The following is a 6,216-nucleotide window of genomic DNA, read 5'->3' as shown; positions in this document are numbered from 1 at the left end:
CAGCCATCAAACCTACTTCTTAACACGAAAAAAATAACAAGTACTTTTGTAAAAAAGGACGTTGAACGTTTAGTGTTAGCAGATAAACTTTGAAGAATTGGGTTCAAGTTACCATACTTCAATAAAATTAAAAAAAAAAAACAGGTCTTAAAATACCTCAATGATTTCATGAATATTATGTTTGTATCTTTTGTGTAGACTTTAGACTTTATCGCAGACTTTGTTGACAAAAAAGGGCTCAAATTCTTTGAAACGCCATAGTCTACCAATATAGGCTAGACCAGGAGTCGATTTTACCGATTTTTACCAAAAACTGCATTCAGATATCATAAAATCCTGATGTGATACAAAAAGTCTGGTGATTTTTGAATTCAGCACCCAAAATATCTAGTCTACCCTAGAATGATATTTACTATGCTGACACAAAAAGTGTGTTGGCTTGTGTTATTCTCATCCGACATTTTTGTTAAATCAAAAAGAAATGGATTTATAATCCAATGCTGGAAATAATTCAATTCACTAGCAAAAAAGTAACCATCGAAAGAATCAAACAGCATCTTTAAATGGGAAATAATTTCATTTTTGACATTTTTGCAGCAAAGAGATTTTAGCAATTTGATCAAGACAAGGAAAATTAGCAAGGTTTCCATTTTCATTTTGAGCAGCAGCAAGCAAAAAAACACATTGTTATGAGGCTACTTAGCCAACTAAATAACAACAATTATTTGTAGATAATTGGTTTTTTTTTCAAAGCAAAGACCGTAATGGAGTAATATCATTTACAATAATTTCAAAATAAAATTGTACTGTGAAATCTGTTTGAAAAGCTGCTCTGTGGCCCAAGGATCTTCGTACCTCTTGATGTTTAATCTCGTACCCCCAAGGGGTACGAGTACCCCCGGTTGGGAACCCCTGCTTTAGACATACATTAGGTTTGCAGTTTGCTCAATATTTATTCAAATCGTATCAAAATAAATCGATGTGCAGGATGGTAAAGGTAAAGGTGAGTCCCATGCTTGATCCAAGCATCGGGAGATGAGAAGATAAGGTTCTCATTATGCTAAGCCTTCGGCACTAACGAAAGTAGAGTGGCCAGTTCCTTTCTCTCGGCCGCCTTTCCTTCAGCAACTACGCCCATCCAATTTAGTACACCCTGGGTAGAGGTGAGCGGTGTTTATCAACAACCAGTTTAAGCTGGGAGGCGAACCAGGATTGCATGATTGGAAAGCGAGCAGCTTATCCGCTCTGCCATACCACCTGCAGGAGGGTAGCCAGCACAAAATGTTGAGCGGAGGGAACTATTTTCGCTCATGTCAGTAAGCCAGGCAGCAAATCACCAAAGAAAAAGGACTCCAAGGGGGTGTAGGGGCCTTTCCCACAAAATTAAAAAAATAATACAGTAAAATTTTGCAGTTTGAGAGTACTTTGAGTGTTAATCAATAGTAAAACTATGCCAAATATTGCTGTAACTGAGGGTAAAATATTTATTGAAAATATTTGGGCAAAGGGAGGGGCTATTGATCCCTTTGCCCCCCTGCCGATGCGATATGATATAAAGAGTCATTATGCAAATTAAGCATGTGTTTGAAGTTTTCAGAAAAAGTGAACACCCAAAAATATGGTCACGGCACGCCATTGATCACAATGAGTGATACTGATACCTCAAATCTACAGCATGTATTCCCGCTGCTTGAGTGCTCGTTCCTACACTAGAGTTGTCCAAGTGATCCGAAACAGACCACAGCCATAAGAATAGGAAAATTCAAACCTCCTCTTTCAAACGTCAGTGAAGTCACAATAATTGGAACCTTAACAAAGATTCGAATTTCATGACTCAACTGGTTGAAATTACCTCTGAAATTCTACAAACTAAAACGTATAGGCCTGCAGTTTCAGCTTGACATGTATGAACAATGAATATTGTAGCCTACAGCCTACATATTGAAATAACTTTACCCAAACCTTGTAAACATGCTCAACAAATTGTAAAGTTTCTGGGTGCGTTCAAACTCCCTGCATCTCCAGCTCCAACACTCGGGGCCGTTGAGAGAATAATTTGGGCCCGGTACCAATGCGATCCTCGGGCCCTAAATCAACACACGTCCAAGAAAAACGCACTAAATACGCATTGTTTTTTCAAGTTTTCGGGGCCCTTAAAATCATCAAGACCTCTGCAAATACGCGAAGCTGCCATGATTAAGCTTAAAAGACTTCACATTCAGAGGCTCTTTCCATTTTTCTCAATGCAACCCTTTCTTTTTTCAAACTCTTGGCTGCCCTTTTGCTCTCACATAAGAGCGTTTGACGCGATGATTTTAGACAAATGACTTAATTTGCAAAAAAAAGTTTATTTGCTCTTTTACAATCTCCCTGTACAGACATAAATATAAGTAAAAAAAAGTCCCGTCAAACCAAAAGTGTGGATTCACAAAATCAAACAACTTTAAGACTGGGACGGAGGTTGAATTACTTTTGCTCATCGGCGATAAAATGAAATTCAACAAGCAATCTGCAACCATTTTTTGAGTATAACTTACAGCACGGTACGTATGATAACATCATGTTAACAGTGGCTTGAAAAGGTCGTTACGAAAGATTAAATGAGGCCAATACCAAACAATCTGATGGCAAAGTAGCAGAAATAAACGTTTTGTCACTCCAGTAAAATCATTCAAGTTTGTCGTAAATTTTGGAAAAAATCAATTGTTTACTTTTGGAATGTTTTATCAACGCATCTACTTAGATCCTGAATACTGAAAAGTGTCGCTGTTCACCAAAAATGTTATCGTTTCTGGCAGTAAATGTTATTCGCGTTCACATCTTAAACCATCATGGCTTTGCACCAATCCTTTTGTTGGTGTTTTTTTTTATTCTATTTCCACAACATCTTTTCTTTTGCATTCCGACAAAGCAAAATACAATAAAATTGGAATCAACTGGATAGAAAGTTTCATGGCCATGAAAGTTTTTAAAACTATTAAATTGAGCACATTATAGGCGACAGCTTTAGTACCGCAGCATGTTGGCTGGTATTGCAAACACAAGAAACTATACAAGTTACACAACAGGAGTCAACATTCAAAGACAAGTCATTACAGGCACGGAAATGAACAATAACATGTCAGCTTTCACTGAAGCCATCGAAAATCTGTATAAAAGTGATAGCAATGAAAGGAAGAAATCGTTATTTAATATTTTACTGAACGCAAAATGGAAACTGTAGGCCTATCAACAAAACTGGATAGCACAATTCAGCATCATACACAAGAATGACAAACGTCAGGTACTCGGCGATCAACACAATAATGGACAAAAAAACATCTTAAAATTGTTCAGCTTGTCAAGACTTAGTCCTATTTTTCAAATACAATGAGTGCAACAAAGTTTTGAAAATGTCCCCCCGCTAAGCGGGGTGAGGGGGAGGGAGAAGGAGTATGGGTGGGCTTGTAAAGGAAAGGATGAAACCTATCCATTTCGTTTCATTCTGAATTCGACGACAAAGCGATTTGCTAATTATTCAGTATCCCGAAAACGTGAAATATTTTGTTTCAAAATAAAATATATAATCTTGATTTCGTTTTAAATCATTGTATTTTGTTTTGACCAAAAAAGGTTGATTTAAACAGCTCTAGGTTTACAAAACTTTCAGCATTGTGAAAACCCAACGGGCATCAATGAATAGAAGACAGGGTTACGCATATTGCAAAGTGGAAGTGGTTTGGTTCCTGTTTACATTTTATGTCGAGATTTGGCAGTTATGTCAAATATATGGCTAATGAGTCAATTCTAAGTTGCTCTTCTAACAAAAACGTTTGCTTAATGCTTTTTCACGTTCTTCTTGTGACTACAGACCAGGCTACCACAAGATGCTTAAAATAATAACCAGCTTTATTTCCGATGGACAGCAACTTTTTGCGTTGTTTAAACTTTGTACCTTAGAGATTTATTCCCATCATCAATATCTTTTTGTGATATGTCATTTTTCTACTAAACAAGCAGTTTTTACCTGCTTCAGTCCCTTTGTAAAGTCAGTCATGTAGAATGACAAAAAGTCGGAAATAAAGTTGGTTACCGTTTTCAAGATCTTGTGCTAGCCTAGTCTGCTGTCACCGGATGAACGCAAGAAAATATTCATAATTGCGTAAATCACTTCTGAACAGTTACATATTGTACAAGCTTCTCAATAGATGTACACCTCTACATTTGCTGAGTCACATATTGCTTCCAATTCACAGCATGCATAATATAGGCCTAATTAAAACTACACAAGATAAACGTAAATATTCAACACAACAACGTTAGCAAATGGCAACTGGTTAAGTTCATTAAGCTTAGCCTAGTGCTAGTGCAGTTCATGGTCGATGTTCGTTTAAAAAGTCGACACCACAGTTCATTCTCACCAGGACTCTCAAGGCCTATTAAGTCTGGCTACAAGCCAAATTACAGCAGACATGCATTTACTGTAGGTGCAGTTTGTCCAAGAACAATCAAACAGCCCTTCATGGATTTTTCACTTAAATTCATCTAACTTTCCCATTCAAGTTCTGGTTCATTTTCCATTCAATGATAGTCGTCCACTCCTTCAGGTCGTCTTCAGAATTGGCAGAAAAATACCACGTTCTGTCCGGAAATTCTAAGTAAAAGCAGTGCTGCCTGCCTGGGATATCACACATGGCAAGCTTATAACACTCTTCGAGGTTAATAGTTCTTATTGGCTTTTCACTTGATCTGTCTACGTAGTAGCTAAACTCATTGCGGACAATCACGAACCACCGATGTTTCCAGGTCTTGATGCTTCCCCCTTGTTTCGTCAGAAAGCCCGATTTTGAGGCGAGCGGGACGGCTTTGGTTTGGTTTTTCAAATCATCCAAAGTAGCATCATTTCTTAAAGTTGAATGCAGCATCATTATTGTGTCATACGTGTCCGGCTCTTCCACCTTTCTTGGGTAAGGATGTTTCAAAGTGATAAGAGTCCCTTCATCAAAGTTTTTCGATAAGTTTCCGGTCTGACTGCAAAGTATGATTTGGTTGGCAAAGACCTTTAGTAGTTGATCCATATCATCAAATACAGAATGAGCAAAAGAAATTCCGTCTTTATGTTTCTCAATTTTAAAGTGTTTTACAGCGTCTCTGCCACGCACTGATAGACAATAAGCGTCTGGAACAGCCCTGACTAGATAACTTCCTTCACTGCCATTCGCCATCAACAGTGCCTCTGCAGTATGTCTGCTAATGTTGCCGTGGTACCAAGCCAATGCGTCCATTTTTTACGTGTCAAAAAGTTGTAATGACTGTGTCAAGGAAAGTCACTGCTTAACTAAGACACGACGGAAGTGAGTCACGATATCACGTGACCAGTAAAACAACGAAGTTATTCCCAACAAAGCAAAATCTCTTTTTCCTTCACAGCCACGTTATAGAAGAGCGTCAAGGAAATCCGTTGAGTAACGTCGGATTGCACAAATGTAACGATATTTGTGTGCGTAGAAAAAGTGATAGCTATTTTGAAAAATGTAGCCTCTGTACAAAGAAAGTTAAATATGTTTTAAGTAAGCCAAGGTTGATAAAAGATTAGTTTTAGCTATAACCCAGACAGCAAATTTCGTCACATTTTGCATTGATTCAATATCTGCAGACGTTGGATTAATGTAAAATGGCGGATTTTGCTGCCTGGGCATGTTCAATGTAAACTCATGCAAAATTATGTTTAATCTAATTGTTACCAGTTACTCCACAATTTTACTCTTCAACTTAACTTGTAAACGCCAGTTTTAACATAAATTAACCAACTATTGCATACTGTAACTGAAAAGTTTACAAACGAACTTATTAAACCAAAGCCCACACGTTCCAGCAAATGTAGAGTAAGACTGTGCTATGCAGCCAACGTTTTCACCAAATAGTCATAATGTCTATAATGATAATAATGTTATGGTTTAGTTATTGTCGCTCAACAACTGTTAAGGTCTTTTAGCGATAAGGCTAATTTTTATTTTATATCAGATTTACAATGTCATCACATTATTATCCGACTTATCCTCACTGCGTTATGCAAGAAAGAACACAATCGGTACCGTTTTTAAAGTCTTTGGTTTAACCCGACCTGGAATCGATCTCAGACCTACCAGCACTACAGCTGAAAACGATAACCTTGTCGGCTACTGAGCTGGTACGTAGGCCAAACCAAAACCCACATGTTCCAGCAACTCTAAAGTA

General features: G+C 37.6%; 1 pseudogene; it reads right to left on the bottom strand.

The window, feature by feature from the left end:
- Positions 1 to 2,328: 2,328 nt before the first annotated feature.
- LOC145782485 (dual adapter for phosphotyrosine and 3-phosphotyrosine and 3-phosphoinositide pseudogene) lies at positions 2,329 to 5,265 on the bottom strand (annotated as a pseudogene).
- Between the last annotated feature and the right edge of the window lie 951 nt (positions 5,266 to 6,216).

Source organism: Aplidium turbinatum, chromosome 13 (genome assembly GCF_918807975.1).
Source record: "Aplidium turbinatum chromosome 13, kaAplTurb1.1, whole genome shotgun sequence".
Classification (NCBI taxonomy): Eukaryota; Metazoa; Chordata; class Ascidiacea; order Aplousobranchia; family Polyclinidae; genus Aplidium; species Aplidium turbinatum.
Note: the sequence above shows the minus strand (reverse complement) of the source record. Positions and strands in the feature narration are given on the sequence as shown.